This window comes from Corvus cornix, chromosome 3 (genome assembly GCF_000738735.6).
Source record: "Corvus cornix cornix isolate S_Up_H32 chromosome 3, ASM73873v5, whole genome shotgun sequence".
Classification (NCBI taxonomy): Eukaryota; Metazoa; Chordata; class Aves; order Passeriformes; family Corvidae; genus Corvus; species Corvus cornix.
Genome location: NC_047056.1, coordinates 34,434,919 through 34,461,205, shown reverse-complemented (window position 1 = coordinate 34,461,205; position 26,287 = coordinate 34,434,919).

Below are 26,287 nucleotides of genomic sequence, written 5' to 3'. Positions count from 1 at the left end.
TGAGCACACACCAGCACAGTAGGACAAAGGAGTGGCAGAAAACAGCCAAATCAAATGAAAAGCAGCCAAATTATTACTTGGTGTTGGATGGCAGTACCAAAAGAGAGAGGAAGTATCGTTGTTTAAGTAGTTGGAGACGGGACAGGAGGGGGTGCAGTGGGAGTAGCACAAAGCTTAAATTTACCTGCCTAGCCTTGCACGTTCTGCTCTCAGATGGTTTGCACAAAGCAGAATAACAAGGTAAAGTGTCAGATTTTTTTTACCTCAACTCTTAAAGCCAAGGATCATTTTTCCACTCAAATATTCCAGGTGTTTAGAAAATGCCATTTTCAAAGGGATAGTTGCCACAATGAATAGATCTTATTGCAAGCTAATTAGTCCATGCAAAATGTATAGATAGGCATTTTTTCTAAGCAGTGAGTGATGATTCCAACAGATGATCCATCAGTGATCCACTAATTCCATCAGTGACTTGCAGCCACTCTGAAAACCCAAGGTGCAATAGGTGTACAGCCTAAAACATAAGCTAGAGACTGACTGCAGGGGTGGCCAGATGGTGCTGCTTGTAGTTGGCTGCCTGTTAGACAACTCCCTGGATGTTGTCTAATCACTTATCTTTTGCTCAGTGGGATCCTACATCTAGCTTTAGCCTGATAATAGTTGATGGTCTAGGCTCTACTCTATGTAGGACCGCTCACAGACCACAGAAACATACCCAGGAATTTTTTTTTTCTCCTCTTACCCTGGGCATTGGAGGGGCATGCTCCTCTTAGTCCATTAACCAGAGATGATTAGCTGAGAGCAGGCACACTCAGCTGTTTATGTGGCTTTCTATCAGTCCCATGGACTTTTCCCCAGATGTACCACACCAGTTTTTGACCCAGGCTCTCCAGTAGCTTCCTACCACTGGATTGCTGATAAATTGAACACAGAGATTTTCTTACCAGCCATTTACAGGACTGTTCACTTTGAACTATTAACCATAAAAACCCCTCATTTTTCTGCTCTTACAAGAAAATATAAATTGCCCTCTTGAAGAATTGAGGGTTGACATTATTTTTGTGCATCTCCTCATTTGCAAATGGCTTTTACAGAGCCCTTTGCTATCAGAAGGATTGAAAGAGGGGAAGTAGGAGGCTGAGGTCAGACATGAAGTTTAATTTAGGAATTAGAGAAAAGAAAATCACTGCAAAACTGAAAGTTGAGAGGAACTTCAAGCTAGACTTCATGAAAAAAATTTACAGGAAAAAAACCCAAAAAAGCATTTTCTTTTCCAAAAGAGAATTACACACAGATAAACAAGTCCTGAAAAATCTCGAGGCACTGAAGAGGGAAGTAGGGAGATAACTATGAGAAAAATTGGTGGTAAAACCAGAATGCAGTCTGCAAGCACTGTTTATGAAGCTATTTAAAAAAATACATAGCAATAAACATGTGGTAAATATGTATTTTGTTGTGCTTTTAATGTCCTTGACAATGTCTGTTTACACTTCCCTTATTTAGAGCCAGCATAGTCTTTCAGTGGATCTATACCAGACCAAATCAAGGTGTTGTTCAGGCTGAATTTTACTTTTGCTTGCTGTTACTTCTTGGCTTCTTCTTTCTATACTACTTCTTGGCTTCCTGACAGTTTGGAGGATTTGGCAGCAATGAAGCTAAAACTTGTGTCAGGCTACAGTGCCTCAGTCTGGGTATGAAATTCAATGACCATTTGAAATTCAGATTTTGCAGAGTCATGACATAAACAAATGTAGCATTGAAAGACATTCTCCATAGGAAGCTGTTGAGCAGATGGAGAGCAGACTGAAAAGGGTGGAGTGACCTCACCAAAATCGATTACTACATTCCCACACCAGGGGCCAGGCATTAATTTTGCCCTTAAGATTTATTTGCAGTAAATCATTTCATTCATGCTCTCTGTGGCTGGTAGATCCCATTTCTCTATTTTTGCAAAACAAATATTTCAATGAAAAATTTGCACATTCCCTACCAGGTGTGGTAGCCAGCGAACTGAAAGGTATTGATTTGTTCTACATGTCCGAGAGCCAATATTTTCCTATGCTTCAGTTTGTCTTGCCACCTACTTCATTAGTTTTACTTATTTTTTAGTATTTCAAATAAATCCATGGAGATTTTTACTTGTCACTCTTGAAAATCTGCTGAACTGCCTTTTTGATTTTGCTGCCATGAGTTGAGGCCTATTGCTGCACCTCTGTTGGTGGAGTAGTGGTCTTCAGCAAGTGATTTAAATTCTTGCCATATTGCTTTCCAAGGATGCTCTTAGAAAACATGAGTGCGATCACACTGACTGGAAAGGTTCCTCCTTAGCTCCTGCACAGCTGTGTCCAGAGGCTAATTAGTCAGTCTGCAAATTACTGAATTATCAAGTCACTGTTGGCTGAAGATGGCACTGGAGCCACTGTAAACTGAGGCAAATTGCATGAGGCAAATTGCAGACAAGCTGGCTTTCCCTTCCCTCTCGTTACTTATTTGCAAGATTAGAAATGTGCATACAAGCATGCCTGGGAATAGGCGCACATGGGAAGAAGGTCTGCAGAAGAGAGCAGCACGCATCAGGGACAGTAGCACAATGAGGTTGATCCAGACCTCTGGCTCTGGAGGTGAAATGGAGGGTCAGTTCCCCAGACATCTCATCTGTCTATGTTTGTATCCAGTGTGAGCATCTATCTGCATTTGGACTTCATGCACAGCTGTGGTACAGATCTTAGAGGCACACACAGTCTCTTAACGCATTACTGTAGCACCTGGCACAGCAGAGTGTGATCACTGTTAAGGCTTTAAGCAGCACTGCTACAATGATTGGTAGAGAGAGTCAGATAATTAACTACTTTCCAGAAAAACTTACTCCCTAGTACACCGTTCAATACAAGTATTGACTGGATTAATTTAATTTAAGAGTTGCAGGAGCAGCTTTATGGTTATTTTTTATTTTAGGGTTGAATTTGTGTTTATCAAGGCTTTGTTTATGCTAGACTAGGGCTATCTCTGGGATGCTTGGAATTGAACTTCAACCATTTATTTGCACCCAGACCCAGTACAGCCACCCTAACTCAATCCAGCCATGCTGTCTGGGTGTTGGGAGGTTGTGGCTGTTTGCGCTGGGTGTCTCGGCTAGTTCTGTCACTGCTCCTTTTGGGGCTTCTTCTGCTCACAGTTGTACTGAGCAGATAAACTCTGTCACTGCCCGTGTACATCCTATTTCCTGAGACCTCTCCTGCCTTTCTGTCAGCTGCTGAAAGGAGAAAAGGTGATCCCAAGCCCACTTTAATTTCTCACTGGTCTATCAAAAGCAGTAGATGCAAATCTCATCATGAACTGATACAACTCCATTCTTTTCAGTGGAGCTATGCCCATGTACACAAGATTCAGATCCAAGTGCTTTCCAAAAATATTGAGACCACTACCCTTTGGCTGTGTCTGTTTAAAGGTTTCTGTTGTTAGTTACTGTTACCAACACACAGACTATTCTCCAGCCTAAAGCTCCTTACTGAACTGGGGCAGCCTCCTCCACCCTTAAACAGGACAGTAATTTCAAGTGTAAGTCTATAAACAGAAATGCAGGAACTGACAGCAGCCTGCCTTTTGGGAAAATCTGGGTTTTGTCTCCTGCCTTTAGAACAATCACTCATTTTTAATGAGATTGGATTTTTTTAAAATGTTGCAGTATTATTTAAGGTTATTATTTTACTGAGAAAAAACCCCAACATGTGATGAAACAATAGATATATTCATCTTAATATCAAATGCCTATTCCAATGATATTTTGGTCTCCTGGTAACATTACTAATGACTTGTCATCATGAAACAGAGAAAGAGTGAAGCTATTTCACTCGATTCTGAAACAGCATGAAATCAAGTGAGGGTTACACCAATTTTGCAAAAACACACTGCTGGTAGCAATTCTCCCTGTGTTCAGCAAACCATGAAATAACACTATATCAAATTTCTGGCACTTGAAAACAGGGAAGCAATCCAAAGACAGTGGCCTTTTGGCAATGTCTAGCAGAAAGGTGGAAGTGCTGAAATATGGAACTTCCTTTCTTCCCCCTCTCCCCCTGCTCAGATGTTCACAAAGAATCAGTGTAACAATCCTCCAGAGCCTAGCTCAATGGAAACATGGAAATTAATTGTTGCAGTCACCTCATTACTCGACTGTCAGTGTTAATAGATGCTTAGCACTGCAATAAGAGCACCAGTGGTATATGATTTTATCGCTGCAGATAAGTGCTTTTAAAGTCACAGCTCACCACGAGCAGCTGAGCCAGGTGCTGGGCACTGGCAGCACAGCTCGGGATGCCCCTGCCCTGCGGCTGGGAAGAGAGGGAGGGATCCAAGCTCCACAGCTCCCTGCTGCTGGCTCATATCAGTAGCTTACTCAGGGCGAACTTGTCTCACATGAACAGAGCAGGGCAGTCACAGAGAGCAATTATGTCTGTATGCTATAGCCTAAAAGTGATACAACATTTAGAAGGCTCTACAGTTTGCAATTCCTTCTAAATTTCCAAAGGACTATTAGGAATAGAGTATCATCACCACTCTGTGGCATCAGCAAGCACAAAGATAGCCCTGCACCTGAAGAGCTGTTTGGAGGCAGAGCTTCTGAGGAACAGGTCAGCTGCGCTGGAAACACCAACCTCACTACTCCTCTTTCATAAGCCCAGCATCAAGCACTGAAGTACAGAAACCGTTTGTTTATTATGTATCATGGTGAAGGAAGGAACATCCTTGCAAAAAATTGGTAGCTTCATCCTCAGACTTCTCAACTGTGCCTGTTCTGGAAATAGACTAAGCTAAAAAACTCAAGAAGTCTTTGTAAATCCAGTCCTGAGCAAAGTACCTGTCTTGATGAGGTTGAGGATACGGCTGTAGCTGATCAGAGGCCAGATGTCCTGGAAATACATTCTAGTGAAAGCTGGGGGAGGATTCTTCAGTCCTTTCTTCATGTGGAAATATATCCCTGGGGAATAAAGACTGATGTGCTCAGAAAATTGCATCTAATTCTATCCTAATTAAGCAAGATAGTTTGGACCCTGACAAGACAAAGGACTAGGCTGTTATTTTTATTATTCTTTTTATTTCTATGGGAGGAGGTGCGTAGTGAAAATGATCTCACAAGACATTGCAATTGTTGCTCATCCTTCTTATTTTCCAAAACTTGAGTAATGCTTCAGAAGCAGAGGTCAGGTTTAGTCAACAAACAGTAAGTGTTATAAATTCACAGCTGTCAGAGCTTGTCTATACCAGATGAAACATTTTACTGACCTTTGTTAAAGTGACATTGGTTTAATGGCTGTTTAATTGTCATCCACACATGAAAAGTCTTTGATTTGGGCTTTCCAGTGCTGAAGCTCTGTTTGCCCAAGCTGGTTTCTTTGGTCTGTTCCTATAGATTTTGTTCTTCAGATCTCACTTTCTCCCTCTCCTTCTGTGCTTACAACACTCAAAACATCAGTCGAAAAGGAACTTTGAGTGCCTGTAATTCACTACAGAAACTTTTCAGGCTGCAAAGGAGACAGATGAGACACTAACACTGGCAGTACCAACAAAATAAGTCCTTCAGCAACAATAAATTGTATCAGTGCTTGTTTATTGAGTTCGGGGTTTTTTCACCTGTCCAGACTGATGGAAGCTCATCAAGACAATGCTACCCAGGTTCGAGAGTGTACTTACAAGCTGACAAATTTGTAAAGCCACACAAATCTTGAAGCTTGTATAAGAAAGTAACCAACGCCGTGTCTCTTTCTTCCCTGTGTCAGTGTGGAAGCCCAGAAGATAAGGGGCTGGTGTGTGTGTCCCAAACACCGATAGCTGGATGGCTGTGCAGCCAACCAAGAATTGTTGATAATAACAGACAAGGAATGTTGCTAGTAACTTTCTGGTAGGAAAGAATGAGATGTGGCTGGAAAAGGAGCCATGCAGAGGTAGGACAGCACTTTTCCAGGACAAGCATCCTTGTTCTAGTTCCTGGAGATGAGCACCACACAGTACAGCATAAGCGCAAGAATGAGGCCGAGAAGTGAGCATGGACTGTAGGGGGGGATCATGACCACCCAAAACCCCCAAAGCCCTCTGATCCATTTCCAGAAAGGTCTGAAAGAAGAGACTGTGCATGGTAACTAATTTGCGTAGAAAGATAAACCCATCTTCAGAGTGGGGAAAGCCTATCTATAAAAAGGTACCCCAACCAGTGCCCCCAAGACCCTGGATATCCCATCAACTGGATCAGTGCTGAAGCCAGGACTGGGAGCTTGCTTGCTTCTTTCTTCGTCTTTCTTTTCTTTATCTTTTTTTCTCTCTTTTGCTCTCTTTCTCTGTCTTCCCTTTAATTAATCTCTTTCTCTGCCATATGTTTATATAGTAGGTCAGTGACCACTTTCAATGCCAAGTAATTTACTAACAAAACTTTTTGAGTTTTTGTGAAGCCTCTGACTTTTAACATTCCTTTTGACCATGAGCATTTATGAACCTTAGATGTTCTTCTTCCATACAACAGGAACAGACAACCTTTGCTCTTGAATTGCATGCCTCATTTCTAATGCTCTCAGAGCAGTACCTATGCACCTATACATTCCTCGGTTATGGTCTGTGGTCTTCATCTCAGTTACCACCCCAGCAGGTAAAGCAGGTCTTTAAAGGGGCAGCTCAACTCTTTCAAAGCAGTCACAATCAGAGAGGCTACCAAGAGGTTGCAGTGCTGTAGGTGGGATCTTGGGATGATATGCTTACAGCAACTAAAAATTCCAGAAATATTCATATATGCGAGCAGGAAGAAGACATGACTGTTACTGCAGCCTACTGTGTGCTACCTAGCCTATTTTCCTCACCCTGAACCAGGCTTATTTCTGCATAGTAAAATCCTCTTGAACAGAGAATACTCTTTCTCTGGGCTATATGGAGTATCCTAAGGCTGGATATCAGATAAGCTTTTGGTGAAGATGGTAAGACTGAAGCATGGATTCACTATATTGTTGAGCCTTGCACCTTCTTGAAAGTGAATTCAGAAAGCTGTCAGAGTTTTATTTCTCTGGGGGGAAGAGAGATGGCACAATGCCTGTAGCCTTTGATGAATGTCAGCAATGTAAAATCCTTTAGTACCTCATGCCTTTAGAGGCTCAATTTGCAGATTTTTGTGCTTTGGCTAAATGCAGCCAGGATTCTGCTATAGCTAAACTTTCACGTGACTCGACTCTACCTCCTGTGGTAAAACATCCTCTAAATGTCAGCAGTTCAACGGTTGGACAACAGAGAAAGAAAGACAGAAAATGCTCTTAGCGCTGGGGGGTGGGACAGCATAATCTTTGAAAATCTTGCTTTTCTGATGCAGTCTTGGGCATTGAAATTTGTCACTAGTGTCAAATATCCCTATCATTCAACATGGAAATATGCTACATTAGAAATCCCTGGTTAAAGTGTGGTAAAAATTAAATACAACCACATGCTGCCATGTGAACAGTCAGCAGAGACTGCTGACTTTTGACATGTCAAAGCCCATGAGGTAGATCATGTCTTTCAGAAGAGGGAAGGTGTAGGACAATAAGGATGACTAAACGATAAGCAACTGGGACAAAATTGCTCCTTCCCCAACATCAAGTCATAGAAAGGAGTAATTTATTCTGTGCTTACCACAAAATATGAGTACTGTGGGGAGCAGAGCTCATGTTAAAGTATTACCTCAGAAACTGGCTGCCCACAGTGCATTGCTTCTTTAATATGAAGAGTCCATACAGCTTATGCTCTCCACCAGCAAACAGAGTAGTAAAATTCTCTGGACCACAAGATGCAGAAGCAGAGCAAAGAAATTAAGGCATAGCAGCAGTGAATTTGGGGTGCTATAAAGGGATCTGACTCATCAATCACCTTTCTGGCTGCTATTAGTTTATGCAATGTGATATCATGTCAATCACATGCCAAGGATCCTTGCCACGAACAGAGAGTTTCCTCTTCGGCATCTCTTTAAGTGCAAATAAAAATTAAAGATTACAGCACTGACAGTTTGGGAAGATGTACTTACTGGAATCTGTTTTAAAATTCAGATTTGCTCTTCAGTTCCCCCCTCCTTTATTCTTTGGATTTATTTTTACATCCTTACATCTAACTGCACTTTTCCTGATTTACTGGATTCATTGATATTTTTCATAATCTCTTATAAAGAACTCAGTTTTAAAGATGATATTTTGGTTAGTGGGGTTTTTTGCTTGTCAATTTGACGGGGGGGGGTATGCTATTAGTGACCCTTTAGACATTTTGATGCTTTTACTGTCCTTGAAAAGAAATTTTCCTTCTGAGTATTTCTAAATACAGTGTATTCCATTTCTGTTACATAAAAATTGGTGGTTATTAGCATTCCAGAGGCAACATGTCTACCAAGCTGACTTCAACAAAGATAAATTATCTGCTTTATGTTGCATGAATTCCCTTCTTTATATAAATACACACATCTATGGGGCTATCTAACTTCATCATCCTAGCATCAGATAGCTACATAATCAACTTATTTAAATTAAAAATTCATTGAAAAAAAAAATTTTATTTCCTTAACTGTATCCTGTCTGAATAAAAATAAACTATAACTAAAATTTTCTGTATGCAAATTTTCCTAGGTGGTAATTTCCAGCTAACTACACAGCAATATTTCCATTTCATTTCAAAGGTGAACATTTTTTGATGAATATTGTGGGTTTTGTAAATACAAACCAGACACTAATAACAAGGGCCTAACATGCAAAAAAACAAACCCCTAAGGATAGGCACCTTCAGGCAAAGTTATGAAATTACATTACCAGTGAATTTATGGTAAACACTTGCTAACTCACCTCAATATTTGTATTTCAGCTAAAGCATTAAATTTAACAAAAATTCTAGCCTTGCTTTGTATGTCTCAATGAGACTGAAGGTAAGGATGGTGACTGTCAGCGTTGTGCTCCATCGCTCCCTGGGCTGCCAGTAGACACAGCGGCTCTTCCCTGGTGTGGCGGCCTCGGGGGCTGCTGTCTGAGGGGCTCACGGCAGGAGGGCCATGCTGGGCATGCTGCCCAGACCAGCAACACTCTCTGCATGGGAAAGTGGGACAAGAAGGTACTTAAAGCACAGAAGTATCAGTTTTGCAGATGGGACAACACATAGACTTGTACTCTGCACCTGCAAAAAGTTTCTTAGTATGCTGTCTTAAAGATGCCACATGAAAGCTGGCATGTGGTAACTAATCAATTAGCCTAAATTAGTCTTGTTTGTTGAATTTTATTTTTTCTTCACCAGCTCTGGAGTGCTGTCACTGTGTGTAACACAGAGCTATCTGTTACACAGTTATAAACAAAGACACATAGCAAGCAAATGTCTCCATATACTGGGTAGTTATAGCTTTGTCCATATTCCTATTGTTTCTGTACCTTTGGTCTTGAGTTACCTGAGGTTTTGACATGGCTGGGCCTGGGTATACCCAGTGCATTTCTGAGCAGAAACCTTGAAATCAGAAGGCATTACAAGCATCATTCCTGTCTGTTCTCTGGAGGAGGCAGGGAAGAAAGGAAATAACTTAGGCTGTCATTTGATGTTTCCACAAGGATAAAGCACAGTTTCAAAACTAGACGAGGGTTTCTAATCACTCAAAAATACATTTCTGGACACAATGCCAATAAAAATAATGAGAACAAACAATACAACTTCCTAAACAAACAGAAGATAATATGAAGTTTCTAACATTTCTGGCAGAATTTTGCAATGTGGTAAACCATGATAGAATTGAGCTGAACTTCGTGATACAGATCTATTCTGGTCCTAGGAGTGGGGTTCCAACATGCCAGCATTAAAACAGAGCTACAAATTTGTGTCAGGAAGGACAGTCAGAGACAGCTATCTGCACACACCAAAAGAAACATCACTGCTATAGATCCACTCCCATCTAAAAAGGGTTATGTTGATATTCATGAAAATGTTTTGCCTCATGAGACCTATTTGGTCTCTTCTTCATTGCACTATTACACTTATTTAAATATTATTTAAATTCACATCTTGCCATCCAAACATAACAAAGCCTACAAGGGAATTTAAGATGATGTAGAGCAAGCTAAAGTGATCTTCAATTTTTAATCCCTGTCTTGCCATACTAAACAAAAAGGATGAACGTGTCTTCAGCAAGTGAAACATTGCTGTGACATTATAAATTTCCAGATGGTGCTAGCAATAACTGAATGAGTTCATATCTGTGATGTAACTCCCATCAAATTAATGGCACTATACCAGGAATTAATTTGCCTAGATCTGTACAAGTCAAACACAGGGAACTGTAGTAACATCAGTTTTCTGCACTCAATTCATTAAAAATATAAAACACAGACATTTCTTAATTTACACAAATTCTTTTGTAAATCACTTCATCAGCATATAATAAATTTCAGTTATGTATTTTATATAATTCAACAGCAGCATATAATTATATAAAATAATTTCACTGGAACATAGCAAACAATCTTATTTATTATCATCTGAATTAAGCAATGTAGTATTACCACTTATAATATAGAGAACTAGCCACTCTGGATATTAAGGGATCTGTGGGGGGCTCTTTTGAGTGACTGACAATTACAGAGGAATAACATTAGAAGTAGAAAAATAATTTAGAGCTTAGTTAAAATATCTAAATCATAGAGCCACAGAATGGTTTGGGTTGGAAGGGACCTTAAAGATCATCCAATTCTATAGGCAGGGACTTTCCACTACACCATATTACTCAAAACCCCACCCAACCTGGCATTTAACACTTCCAGGGATGGAGCATCCACCACTTCTCTGGATAACCTGTTCCAGTGCCTCACCACCCTCACAGTAAAGGATTTCTTCCTTCTATGTAATCTAAACCTACTCTCTGTCAGTTTAGAGCCATTCCCCCTTGTCCTGTCTCTACACACCCTTGTAAAAAATTCTCTCAAAAATTCAGCTCCCTTTCAGGTACCAAAAGGCTTCCATTAGGTCACCTTCTCTTCTCTGAATTTCTTATCAATGACAAAACCTGCAAAATAAACTGTAAAAATAACAGCTAATGGAGGTGAAATATAAACTGGAAGTTAAGACCACAAAACAAATTAGGCCCAAGTTTCAAGAAAAAGCAGCAACAGCATGGAAATTTCACCCTAGAAATGCTAGCAAAGACAATACCTTATGTAATAGTAATAGTAGTTGGGAAAGTCATTGTTCTAGGTTATGCTTCCAAAACTGTTTTTCCTGACAATTCAGTGCGGGGTATCTTCCTTCTTGCTCTCAAGCTGACAATGCTGGAGAAAACCTAACTCTATGTTTGATATGACAACATGTTTTATATTCCCACCCCTAGAAAATCCCATTAGACAGAATTTGCAGGAGATTTTGGATGCCAGAAGTAAACAGGTAAGGTTGAAAAACCACCTCTGCAGTCTCCGAAAAAAGCCAGCAGATGTGCAGAATGAGCATCATGAATTATGTTTTCAGCAAAGTTTGGTCCTGGTTTAACCCTGTTTTTACATAAATTGTTGAAAATTTCATACCTTTGTTGAAACTTCTTGAAATTCATGTCTGGTGTTTTTGTAATGAGCTATTTAGAAAGGGCAAGAGAGACTTTCCTTGTAAGAGTCAAGATTTCTAGTCTGCTTCCTGGCTGATGCTACCTCTAAAAGCACAATCAGGGATACTGCATTTCTGTGCTAAAGATAATACAGGTGGTATTCATCAGACATCCCAGCTATCTGAAAGCTGGGCATTCAAGCTAAGCCCAGTGTCAGCAGGATGACCATGCAGACTCAATAAGGAGAAATTGAGGCTTCCATTACAGTCGAAAGAAAGATGTGTTTTCGGAAGCAATTCGTTTCAACCTAATGTACATGAGTTATTCTCTAAAGTTTCTCCTCTATTTCAACTTTTCTCAACTGTGCAGGGAGCCTAAGTCACTTTGTTATTCCAGACACCTATTACAGAGCCTAAATGAGGCAAGAGGAATTGCACCTTATCTAATAAGATAGTTCTAGTAGGTGGAGTGTTTTCAGTGAAGGAAAGTATTTGCACATAACTATTCTCTTCTCACCCCAAATGTAGTTTTTATTAGGATATTACGATGGCAATATAACTTTGAAGCATCTCCAGTTTTCAGACCTAGCCTGTTTTGGTTTTTTAAGCCCTCTTTAATTTGAGATTTCACAATACAGATGTTATTGCTTGTCTTCACAGGGTACCTAGAGGAAAGATCCACAATGTCACTGGCTCGATTCACACATGTTAATGAATTCCCTATTCTCAAAACTTTGAATAAAATGTACAGTAAAAAGTAACAAGTACAGGTAAACACCAAACAGGAAAAAGGTAAGGAATAAAAAATACCTGGGAAATTCTATCTGTTATGATAACACTTTAGCCATTATTGGATCTGGAGAAGTACCTTGCACTGTTTTTTTGGATCAGTCCAGCAGGTTCCCCCAGATGTAGACACTGGCAGAAAACACCAGAGAACTCAAAGGAAAGATGCTATTGCAGATGACTTACTTATCTTCACAGGGCAAATGTGGGGTTTTTATTCATTCTGACAATAGCTCAGTGCAGTTAAGAGAACAAAAGAACCAGACCTGTTCCTCATCCTTTTGAATAATAACATTTCTTACAGGACAGAAAAAAAGTCCCACACACAGATTATTAGCAAGTTTTCAATTTTCATTCAGTTTGTTGTGTTTTGGGGTTCTTTTTAATTTTCAGGTTGACCTAAGTCTTGAAGATACAATATTAAAATAGTATGAGATAGATTGACATGGATGGATGGATGGATGGATGGATGGATGGATGGATGGATGGACATAGATGCACACAATCTACACAATTTATCTGGAAAGAAAGAAATCTGGGACGTATTGTCAATATCTATTTTAGAGTAGGTTGCAGGCATTTTTATACAGTTCAGGGTGCTTAACTCAAACTTGACCTCTAAATCTTTCTAAGTATGGCCAGTACCAAGATTTAGAAAGCTGCCAAATACTGTCTGTTATAGAACATGTTTTTCAGTCACAGATGAAGGCATTTTGTACTACACCTAAATGTACAGCTCTCAGGATTGCCAGTGCGGGACTTATTAAAATTAATGGAATTGATATTTGTACACTGGAAAAAATAATTGCTTACTTCATGAAGTGCTGCAAATGATGAGTGACCTGAATATTAAGTTAGTGAACACTTATAACACAGTGGATAATTTTGCAATTACAGATTCTTATGACATTATTAAAGCTAGGTGACTTGTTGCACTAATCTCTTCTCTTATGTCTCCTGGTATAATTACAATAGTTACTAAGTACAGTTCTTTTTAAAGAAATGCAATGCCTGACATTAAATATTTCAACCTTACCTATAATGAGATCATCATTTACAAACTGCTATTAGCACTATAGGAAGATTTGATCAACAATGAATTACAGCATTGAAGACATAAGTTACAACTTCAATTTCTTTTTAAACATTCTTTGTTTTTATCTTGTGATGGTTAACAAAATACTCATTTGAAAAAAAAAATCAGTTTTTCAAGGTAAATGCAATTATACACATGCAAAAATAGGTATCAGGGAACAGCAATGCATCATCTCGTTCTTCCCATATGTGAAGCAAATTGTACCTGTCTCAGCACATTTCTTTGCAAGCAAGAATACTGTTGTGGGTAAAAGAGACAGTGAACATAATGTGCTATATTTAGAAGTTCAAATATAAGGTATAGAAAAAAGCCCTTGTAAGATATTTTTAATAAAGAAATGAATACACAAGGAGAAATGTTCAATTAGATATCAAAATTAGATAAATCAACAGAAAAACAGAGACCCAAGAATCATATACACTTTGCAATAGCATGGAGTAGATGCTGCATTTCTTTAGGGATTTATGAATTGTAGTGTGTGAAGTAGAAATTCTAGGCAGAAGCAGACACCAAGGAATTAAAAACCCACAAAGAAATAAGGGAGTAAAATATTGCTATTAAAGTTAATAAAAACTCATGCAGGCTAATGATTCACTCCAGATGTATTGAATGGATTGAGAGACTGGGCTGTATCACTGCAAAATGACTGTTAATGTCAATAAGGACATAATCTGAAACATCTGTGTTTTTCAAGTTTTATGAACTCTAGGCTAGCAAGTTCCCTTTAGAGGGAAAGATCAATGAGTTTGTCTTTTGAGGTTATATCAGGAATTAAAGAAAATTGCTTAGATTCACTCAAGTGGGAAGAAGAAGGGTAAATTATTGTAAGGGTTGCAAGCCCTGTATATTAAGTACTCCTAGTTATAAATTAAAGGTTTTCAAGAACTTTTTCAAGGATTTTCAAATATTTTCAACATCATAAAGTTAAGCTTGAGGCTTTTCAGGAAAGACTATGAAAACAGATATTGATGTAGCCTTTGGCAATCCTTGCTGAACCAATAGAAAACTCAAAAGTGTCATTTGAGTATTTATCACATATATTTTGCTCAAGGACCCCTAGAGTAGCCTTCACCTGTTAAACGAATGTGTGGACCTATTTCCTACAGACGCAGATTTCTACTGTTAGAGGCAGAGTTGCACTCTCTGTGGCATTATATCCACCTTCTCCTGGTACATGCTGACACATTTCCATGGGCTCTTCATTTTAAATGCATATGAACAGCTGTAGAGGTATATGCTGCTGTGTGAGGGGGGAAGTCATTGAAGTCACATAGGGAAAAAGTGATATTGTGGACTATAAAATAAAGCCTGACAATCTGTCCAAAGCTAGGAAGTAGTGGTTTCATTCAAAGCTAGAAAATTAAAATAACATAAAAATGCTGTTACTCCAAAAAGGTCAGCTCCTCTGAGGTAAGAAAACAAGAGTCTATGTTTATTAAGAAATGCATTGCCCTGATGAGACCAAATACAAAAATTAAACCAACGTTTTGTACTGCATTTAAAGAGAAAATGTAAAACATAAGTGAAAACAGTCTTTGTCCTTTCTTTCCTTAAAAAAAAAGAACAAAAACCACAAAGTATTAAAAGAAAGTCTAAATTCAGTCACACAAAAAACCACTGTTCTAAAAATCTCTGAAATTTGCCTTCATCCTTCTAAAAGACACTAACATGTACAGTACCAAAATGCATTAGATGTAACTATTTCCCACTATTTCCTCCTATGTTTGCAGAGTAGAGAGGCATCTGAATTGATTCTCTTCTTAAAACCTCAGGAGATAGAAAAGCTTTTAAAGGAGGCTTTTTGCACACTTTCTAATATTTGTTTTCATGTCTCCCTGTGCACCAGCTACTGTATATCTGCATTATTTTTTAGCAGGTTTTTTACCTGACAGCCACCTCAAGACTATTCAGATAAGGTGAAGAAAAATGGTTACAAGGATCTAACTTCCCATTTGCTCTCCCATCTCTCTTCATGTATGTCCAATGCCTTTACACATGCATTTGATATTGAGGCAAATACAAATTTTGTGTGCATCCTAAGACCTTTTTTAATCCTTCTATATGGATGGCAACCTCTTCAAAGAAAGAAGGCCTAACAAACTGTAAAGTTATTTATTTTAATCCTTGGCATCCCATTCCAGGAAACTTTAATACCAGTAGATTTACTGCAGCCCACAATGATCAATGATTCTTCAGTTTAGGGACTGCTGTTATTATTACTTTTTTGTCTTGTACTTTTATTACAGATAGCTTTGGCAGCTGTATTTAAGTTCCACTATTATTTGTCTTAGCAAACTGAACATAAGAGATCAAGATCATTTCCAACATTTTGTGTTTACTCACTGCATATATCCAGGCATCTAGCCAAAGTCACATGTACTGTCAGAATTGAAGACTCACGTCAAATTGCTTCTGAACTATCAATTCATCAAGAAAATTGATACTGTTTTCATAGCATTGACCTTCCAATGGTGTAGATTTTTTTCCTGCTTAAAGCAGCACTTTCCAAGGAAGCGATTTTCATAATTTATTAGGAGAGTATTTGGGAATACTTTTAAACATCTCCAATGAATTTGATATAGCCTGCCAAGGGGAAAGTGTAATAATACACATCCATATTGATTACTACTCTACAGTCCTGACTGCTTTTTCCTGGTCTTCAGAGTAAAGAGCAATTGCCACTGCTTTAGTCAGGTACAGAGACAAAGGATGTTCAGAGAACGTATTCCTGGCATAAACCCATATATTCATTACAAGGCCAGAAGATATTCCAGTGATCTTGCAGTCTGACTCCTGTACAGCAGGACTTGCTGAATTAGTTAGTATTTGAGGCAGAACACATAATGTAGAAAAGTACTGAATCTAAATTAATACACTTCTGGTAAATATATCTGGTATACATGTATACATCCTTGAACCTGGATAGGACTAGGGGTCGAGACAAAAAAAAAAATTATTAAGGCTTAACTCTTGCAACAGAGTTTTGGGTTCATTTTAGAAGTATGGATATTTTCCTTGGTTTTATGGTCTTTACACAATATTCCTGAATTTCAGGGCCATAATTCTATTTTTAAAAAACAGTGTTTTCCTTTAAAAAGTGTATTCTTCTGTTATCAGAGTATTTTTCACCTCCTAAAGCCCTGAAGAACTTCTGGTCTCAGATGACTGCTAAGTAACTAAGTATGAAAATATTCAAGACCAGCATGAGGAAAAAAATCCTCTATTTAAATGCCCTTGGTGTTATGAGAGGATTAAAGTGCAACAGAAGATTTGATCTGCATACCATATGACGGCCTCCCTCCAGAAAATGTCCATAACTAATGCTCTCAGCCTTCCTGCATGATGACATTTCATGTCACATTGAAGCAGTGCTGGAGGAACAGTGAGAGGCTTGATTCTTGCAGGCTAAGGTATGCTTGAATTCTTGTTAGTGAGAACACGGGATCAAAGCTTTGACACCTCTCTTATCTCATTTCTCACCAAATAGCTACTCCTTTCCAGGTGGATTTGGATCCAAAGCAGTGTGGATGTGAAGTGGGTTGGATTCCAACCATGGGCCAAGGCATGTTATCAGAGGGCAGAACATGTGTACTCTGAATCACAGAGACTGGGAATGGGGGAAATTAGCTATGTTAATAAATCAGTATTTAGACACTCACTTAAGCAATGACTGTTGATGGACCTACAAAGTCTGACTTCTAAATTTCAATTTTGGGTGATGGATTTTGGTAAATTAGCATAAAAAGAAGGATTTGTAATACTGCTGTAGTTACAGGAAAGCCTTAACATTAATAATGTTGTCTGGTGAATTCCTCCAAGCATTTGATAAGAATGACTCATTGACTTTGGAGGGACCACAATTTGGCTCACCACATAGTAACAAGTTTCAACATTTTGTATTAATATATTTTTTAGAAATGTGATCCACACTTGCTTCTGCTAACACTGTTCAGCTTAATGTATTGAAGCCAATTTTAAAATGCCATGAATGTAATACTGAGTTCCTGAAGACATTAGTATTTACTGACAGTACATACTGTCAGCAGGGCTTTGCAATTGATACTTTAACAGAGACATGTCATCTTGCAGAGAAAATTCCACCCTTTTCTGAACTCAACTCAGCTAAGCTTGCAAAGGTAAGGTAAATCAGACGAGGAATACTCCTCTTCTAGGAATGTGGTTCAACACAAACAATTTATTACCTTTACATTCCTAATTTGGGATTCAGTCTGCCACTGTTTTTAGAGTTGGCTCAGGCCTACAATTCGCTCACACCTTGTAAGGATGCTTTGGGATGGAAATACACCTTAGCTTTGAGTAAAGCAGGGATATTGGCTTCTAATATCCTTCAATATAAAGGCAGACAAAATATTTGAAGAAGTGGGAGCTCTAGCTCTAGGGTGCCCAGGACCTTGGTAGGCATAAAACCAAACAACTACGGAAAAGAGAAGCAAAAGAATGGAATCTTTCATCCCTTAAGTGCTGACAATGCCTCTCTCTCCCATCCAGAAGTACATTTCCTCACTGTGCAAGCCCACCATCTTAAAACATTTCATTCTATGATTTAAAATAAGACAATTTTTCACACTGATGGTTTCTATGGCACTTAGCAAATAGCAAGACAAAAGGCCAAATAATCTTTCAGATAAGCTATCAGCAATTTGATGTTCTAGCAAAATTTGTTTATTCAGTTGGCAGTTTAAGCTAGACATCCTCTGCCAATTAGTATGAAGGCACAACCTTCAGGTTTGTCTGACACATAAGTAAAGTTTCTGGCAGACTAGAGCAAACTTTGTACTATTTCTTTATATATCCTATAATTAATTCAACAAAAATTGTTATGAAATGAAAAGCTCTGAAAACCACTTACCATATCAGCCTTTGGGCACTGCTTAATAGTTTTCCATTATGTGCTGAAATTAAGCATTTATAAAGAAGCAGTAATTTCATAGTTAGTCACCCAGAAATTTGGCCATGTTAAAACAGCATTTTAGAAAATTGCAAGTAATATTATTCCTGAGTGCAAATTAATGTCATTTCTGTTCATCTCTTGGGATAGGAAAGCTCAAAGAATTTTGCAGGAGTCAATAGTCGCAGAGAGCCATCATGATCAGTCTGAATCTCAGAAACTGAGTTGTGAAAGGAGATAAAAGTACGTGTAATTCCACACAGGAATATATGCACTGATAAATAAGAAAGAAATAGTTGTTGTGACATTCCAGTATTGCCCTATGGCTTCCTGAGGAATGAGGAGAGGAAATCCATAGTTTTATACAGTACACAAAACCTATCCAAACAGCACTGAAGCCTCAAATGTCTTCTGAAAGTCACGCCCCAGAAATGAATCCACATTAAATAATGCAGAGCTCACATTCTCATTTTTATTTTATCCATTTATCTATGATGGTTTAACTTTAATACGCTCACTGATTTTAATGGAATTTGATTCAATCCACTTTTGCACCTGAACTGACCAAGGGATAAGAGCCAGTGACTTGGAAAGAGTTGCTCAATTGAGTAGAGAAGGTGCATGTTCTATGTCCTCTCCTCAAAACAATGGCACTCATAGCAATAATACTCTTCCTACAGAAAAACTCCACCATCCAGCCAATGAAGATAAATCAACATCAGCAAAAATAAAACCAAATTACTCACATTTTTAGAATAAACCTCACAATGCCCATGACCTCAAGAGCTTTACTCCTGAAAGGAGAAAGGACAATGCTAAATGTGACCCTGAGCCTTCAGGCCTGCCATCAGCTGGGTATAGAAGGTGAGCAGGTACTGCAATAGTGAACACTGGCCCAAAATCAGAAGATGTTCCCTTTAATGATTAATTCACAATATCAAACTTCTCTCAGCCATCTATTATCAAAGTGTTTTGCATGAACTGACTTTCAAGTACATATTTACAATGCAGTGAAGTCAATCTGAAGACAAATGTGAAATCCTTCCCAAATCGAGGGCATAGTGTTGCTGTATTTATCAAAAAAACAACAAAATCATTTTAAAAGTAATTATTAATTTTTATACCCAAGTCTATGAGCATTTAGTGAAATTCTCTGTCTTTCTAAAATACTTAAAAGCCCTAATTAAGCAATTAAGCAGCACACTGAAAACAGAATAAAAGTGTTGGTTAAGCTGAAATAGTGTTAGCCTCTGTGATTGTAAACATGATCACAGTTTAATATGTAATGGTAATTTGATTTTATTTATGAGTTGCTATATTTTGAAAACAATAGTTTTGAAATACTGCTAATTTTAACCATTTTCAGACACTTTTTCATTTGGATTTAGAAGTTTATAAAGACTTAGAGCTTATACTGTGTTTTACCTGACTGGGAAATACACTTGTTTTCAGCTTTTATTTCTGACATTCTCATACCATTCCACATTTTCAAAGCATTTTGCATCTTACAAACTCCAGATTCATTTCTTGCCAGTGCAGTGCATTTCAATTAGCATCTTTAACTGACTGTTTAGTGTCGGCCTGTCCATCACTGATTTTTTGAAACAGCCATTCTGGCTCTGAAACAGCCATTCTGGAATTTTCTGGCTCACCAGTCAGGTCAGAAAACACAGCCTTATTACAATACAGAGCCTTGCTGATTAAAGCAGAATAAACCTTTAAAATACTGACAAACATTTAGAGCCTCGTAGGTCACCAGCTATCCACAATAAGAGGTAAAGAGTGATGTGACCACTTACAGCCACAGTGCTCATCTGTAGAGGAAACAGAAAATTAAGATGAACTTTTAAGTGAGATTTTCTGACTGCAAGGGAGAAGATGAAATATTAATTCAGAATATTTCTGTTTCTTTCTTCTTTCCTTTGAACAAAATTAATGCCCTTTTATATAATTTTGAAAAATAAAATAATCATTTTTTTAATGAACTGGAGTGCTGTATTCAAAAGTAAAACAGCAGAAGGTGAGAAATTTTAAAATATTTTTCTCTTCTGCAATGACATGTAGAAATGCAGTGTTTCAGCTTTGTTAGTGCATCTTTTAAAGATACTTTGGGAAATCCATAGTACACAGTTTAATATCTTTTATTACAAACTCCTTTTTATCAGATGGTACTATTTTTTCAGATTTCACAGTAATAATTAATGAGAACATTATAAAAAGATAAAAAACATACGAGCAAAACATCATAGTATGCAAAACATCAAGTAAAGTAAGAAAAAATGAAGGGCTGACAAAGAATGAAGAAAAAAACACTGATCAGTAAAGACAGCACTAAAATTGCACAGGCAATAATATAAAAGGATATGAAATTTAGACTGACATACACATTACAAATTAGATTTTAAAAATATAAATAAAAGACTTGTCAGTCATACAATAAAAGAAAAAGGAGGGAGGGGAAGAGGAAGAAAAATCTTGGCAGCTGTGGAGCAAAGATATGGAGAGACCAAAATCAATATAACACAGAAAGACTGCCTAGCAGTAATGACAAAATAAAAAGAGATTTCTGCATCCAAGATGGAAGAAAAACTCAGAGGCTAAGGCTTTCACATGGAGGGGGTTCATCATTATGAGAGGTCTTAAAAGGATAACAACTGAAACAATAGGTTGCCTAATTTGGCTTGATGTATACAAAAAGCTGGCATCAGTAACCGAGAGCCATCACATAAAATCCCTACAGTTACAGGGGAAAGTTAAAAGATACAGAATGAGAGATTTGTTATGCTTACTTCAGTGGTGCAGAAAGGCAGCAATACAGATTTCTGAGGAAAGATTAACTTCAAAAAAAAAAAAAAAGACAGAAAATCAAAATGCAAAAGGTAAAGTATTATGCAGATTTACCAAAAAGATCTGGTAAGACTATCCTGACACTTTCACTTCATAAAATAACTTCTTTTCAACATAGGGGGAAGGGAACTTGTCAGTCTGTTTGGATTACAGCAAAGTACAGCACGACGTGGGAAATTATCAGTTATACAGGAGAAAATGTAGCTCTTGTACAAAAACTCTAATGCTGTTAGAAGGAACATATTAAGGAAAAAAAAAAAAACAAAAACCAACCAACGAAAAAAAACCAGATCATGTGCTCAATCTAGATGTATTTTAATATGGCTGAGATTCTTGATGGTTTGTCTTGGTTTGATCTTATTTAATATTTTCATAAGTCATCTTAGTGTAAAAGCAGGGAGTGTGCTAATACAGTTTCTAGCACACAAAATTGGGAGACATAAAAGGATATGAATATCATTCAATAAGCTAAGGATATTAAGAAATTAATTGGAATAATGGCAATAAGTGAATAAACGGGATCAGATGAAGACACCTGAGAGGAAGGATGTTCTTTTAGGAACAGAAAAAAGACGCTACTATTAATTGGTCAGCAATGGCTATCTGAAACCCATGTCTAATCCACATCCCCAAATCTATTCAGATCTGCCCTTTCTAAATTATTCCTAACTGACAACTATTAAAAAAAAAATTCTTTTGCTATGTCCTACAGTCAAGATGGCACATTCTCCTTAGTTAATACATTATAGAACTTTATTTTTGCCAACTGCCAAATTGCTGATTAATATGTACACTCCTTCTTCCATAATTCAAGTCCTAAGAAAAATACTGAATAGTATCTGACACAGACAGACCATCTAAAGTCCTCCTCTGTCATACCTGTGTGCAAGAAATATGGATTTGGGCTGGGAATGATGCAGAGGAGCTATTCAGAAAAAAAAGTACATGGAGAGTCTATCTCATGGAAAAAAAAAGGTGGAAAAAGAGATTTACATTGAACCATACTTTATATATAACAAAAAAAAGGGCATAAATCAGCTATGAATGTAAGTAAGGTTGGTAAAAAAAGATTTTTACCCATGAGAGGTACTTGCTGCAAGTAGCAGCATCAGAGACCAAAAAATCCTGGTTTAAAATTGTTTTTAAGATCATTAATAATGGTTTGTTAAGGAACTTACATGAAGGTGTTACCTGAAATAACTGAAGTAAAAATCAGTAACACAAGAGGACATTTCCACACTTCTGATCCTGGAGAGGGAGTCTCTGGCGATTCACAAAAAAGCAGCTCCAGGACCTGGCCCAAGCTCAGCCAGTTGCAGCAGAGAAAATGTGTAAAGAGGACACCCCAAGAGGATACCCAGAGCACAAAGTGGTTTGACTGCAAGGTTCTAGCAGGTCTCTACATAACGTGCAAATTTGAAAGACTTAAGTGATTCAGCTAAAGTCCATGTTCCCTTACATGACAAAGCCCTTCGCATCTCTAGTTTTCGAGTTCTTCTCCAAAGGCTAGGTGAACTAGAGCAGCTCAAGGAAAAATGCACAAGAGGTGTTTTTAACTTGAGCAAAATAGTACAGTTTTCCTGGTTTTGCTCTTGCACACAGCTTGAAAATTCCCCCTGAAGTTTTTCAAGTTCTAGCTTGAGACAGACACAGCCCATCGAAAGCTGTAGCATAAGGGAATGAGCCTAAAAAACACATACACAACTAAAAAGAGGCCTTTCCACACCTTGTGCAGTCGGATGAGGTATGTGCTGGGGAAGAACAGTAAGAGGTATCACTGCCATCTTCCCTGTGATGCCAAAAATACAGCTCCTAGGAGAAAAATCTTGCAGTATTAACAGATTGTGAAAAAAAACTAAATGGCTGCAACTAATGCATTTTTGAGTAGGCACAGGAGGTACTAAATAATGCTGAATGCATTGCATTTAAAGTAAATAAAGAAGAGTCCAAATGGGCATTTAGTTCCTTGATAGTTAGCAAGCCAGCAGGTATCCAACCAGGCACAGCGCAGATATGCCTTTCCTGATCACATCTGACCCTGTGGGAATTTTTAAGCTCTGAATGCAAAACACCATACAGAAGTGTATGGTGGTTAACGACTTTGCTGCTGTTCCTTGGGGAAGATAAGACTCTGAAGAATAGGCATAGCACTGATGTGGAGCTATGCATGCAGGAATCTGACCCACAAGCATTTGCTTTTTGGGGATGTTGCCAATTCATCCCTGGGCAAGTTTTACGTTAAGCACTCTTTTGTTGTAGTTGTGGAGGAAAATTAGTTGTTCAGTTATTCAGAGTGGGAACACAATGCTCTTGTCACGGTTCTCATCAGTTTGGCTGTAGCTCTCTAGATTAGCTCAGTGGTATTAGCTTAGTCTCCATCCCACCAGGCTCAGAATCTATCAACTTCAGATGCTTCATGCTGTCTGTCCCATAAGAGCTGAGGGGAGCACATAAATAAAGTAAGGGCTTTACCTCTGACTTTCAAAGAGAAAAGCTCTCAGCTAATGACATTTCCTCAGTAGTGTTAAGAGGCTAAGAGCACTCCACATCTTTTTGAGACAAGTGATAATTTGTCAGCTAGCCCTTCTATTGGAGTTATGCTTTAGATTATTCAAGGCTTTAAAGCTATTAAGCTGTATTTTTGTGATACAGAGAAACTTATCAGTAATCATAAGATCAGATTGTATATTCAGACATGGAATTTTCATTTCTTCGCATTGAGTTTCAATACAGAATCTTCTGTAGTCTAATCTGCATATGTTAAATAGTGTAATTATAAACCAATCCTTTACCCAGTGAGTTCAAATGCAAATATAGGCTCTTTCCTCAGTGCAGGAATTGTTTTGTGCAAGTGAATTGCAGTTTAACTGAAGCTACTATGCCCTTTCTATTTTACTTAAATTAATGTAATTATTACCTGGCTAATTAACTTGTTGAATGACTTGTTCTGTGATTCATTAACTGGGAAATTTCTTTCTGGGTATAGAAGAATATCTTAACATCCACCTATTTGTATCACAAAATAGTGATTAGGAACAGATCATGTTGTCCAGTGAGATAGTAATGATTTCTTTTAGAAATGTCTTTTACAAGAAAACTCTTGAGTCAGTAGAAATGAGTCTATTGTAAGGACTGTGAATTACTTGTCACCCTTGGAAAAGGCAGTTAGTTTTATGGTAGGAGCAGAAGACAGATACAAGGGAGGCTTCACAGCTGGTATCTGGTGCTGTCCCCTTTCCATAAACCTGTCTTTCGCTTTCTAGCTCAGTCCTCTGTTTAACACCCTCTAATGGTGTTACATATTCAAGCAAGGAAGCAGTGTGGGAAGAATATTTTCACAGTTACCAAACACATTCCCAAGCATTGATATAAAGTCAATTCCCAGCATGAAATTACACAAATAAGTCAATAAACTATAAATCATCTTGCACAGAAGTGATAGTGAGAAGAAAGCCCAGAGCATCCTCATTGCAGCAAAGACGCAGAATTGCACTGGCTGTTTTATAAGGGCTGCAGCTAATTGAGGAAATGTATAAAAACACACACAGGGTTACTTTTATTTTCCAAAGCGTCTTTTGCCATTCCTATTAGGTTTTGCTATAAATTAAATATTTGCTGCTGCAGAGTCTCAGTATAAATAAGCATGGAGGCAAACCTGATAAATGCTCAACAATCTGTGCAGAGCTAAAGAAAACCGTACATTTTTCACTGCCTGTAAGCAAAATGTAAGAGCATTTTTTATTTCTTTGTAATCAAGGGTTCTGATTTTACAGCCTTACAGACATCTGAGCACAGAACAACTCTCATCAATTCTGATTTCAATACTAATCCTGACATGAATATCCAAGAAATAGATTGTATTTCTAACAGGAGTGCTAAGGTCCCAAAACACCACTAAATGATGCAAAGCTTCCTGGAATCCTATCTTGTTTTCCATTTGCACTTAGGTCCTCTAGACCTTGCTAAAGCTTCCCAAGAAGTTGGACTTAAAATTCAAAGACATTATCTCCAAACTATTGCTCAAAGAAGCTTTAGATGTGGAAGGAGATGACACATTTCAGGTGGAAAAAGAATTACATTCACAGGCTGACACGTGGAGAAAGCATGAATAAAAGAGAAAATTTTGAGAATGTAATCCTATGAATTCCTCTACTATTGAAATCTCCACTTAGGAAGCTAGCAGAACAGGTTGTTTCTTTACTGCAACAGTGTAGGAACAACCAGAGGCTATGATAAATGTCCTGAAGCCAGGTGTATGGCTTAGTGTCTGAGATCTCTGGTCTTCTCAACATGAGGTAACCACCTTTTTTTTTTTTTTGTCCGTGTAGAACTAAATTGAAAAGGTATTGTTTGCAGGTCCATAAGGAATCAATAATTCAATCAATATTTTTTCAAGATGGTCCTTGAGCAAGTGCCAGTGATTATTTCTTAGTCTTGCAACATCTGAACTTTATGTCCATTTGTAAATCAAGCATAAATCCTCAAGATTAGTAAAAATTATCAATAGCCTTCTTTTTCCAAGCCTTGACTCAAAGGACTGCTTGACTATTCAACTCAGGCCCAGCGATGTTCATGACTACTTAGTGTTTTACTATTAACCAGTTTATCTTATTCAAGGCAAGTATCTCTGTGTAGCTGTGAAGTACCAAAGTAAGCAGAGCAACAATTATAAATGGGATCTCCAAGAGCTGCACCCAGAATATTGAGCAACAAGTTATGTTTGAACACTGACCAAATTAAATGCCATAATCTGGAGAGGAGGTATTCACAACTATAATTAAACTGGAAGGTCACAGTCTTTCTTTGAAAGCATTTTTTAAACATTAATAAAGTTTTTAAGATCTTCATATGCCCAGTTTAGCAGATCAAAAAGCAGTGATTCAAGGAGATGAGATATCATAGGACCATACCTTCTAAGTTTAGTGGTTAAGGTATGGAACTAGAACTCAAAACCCCTGAAACTACTCCAGCCATAGACTCACTTTGAGACTGATGTAAAAGACCTGGTCTCAAAGCCTGAGATTCTCCCCAACAGAATGGTATTTCTCCATTTAACAGAGGTATTGTGCATCTTACCTTTAACAATACTGTCAAAT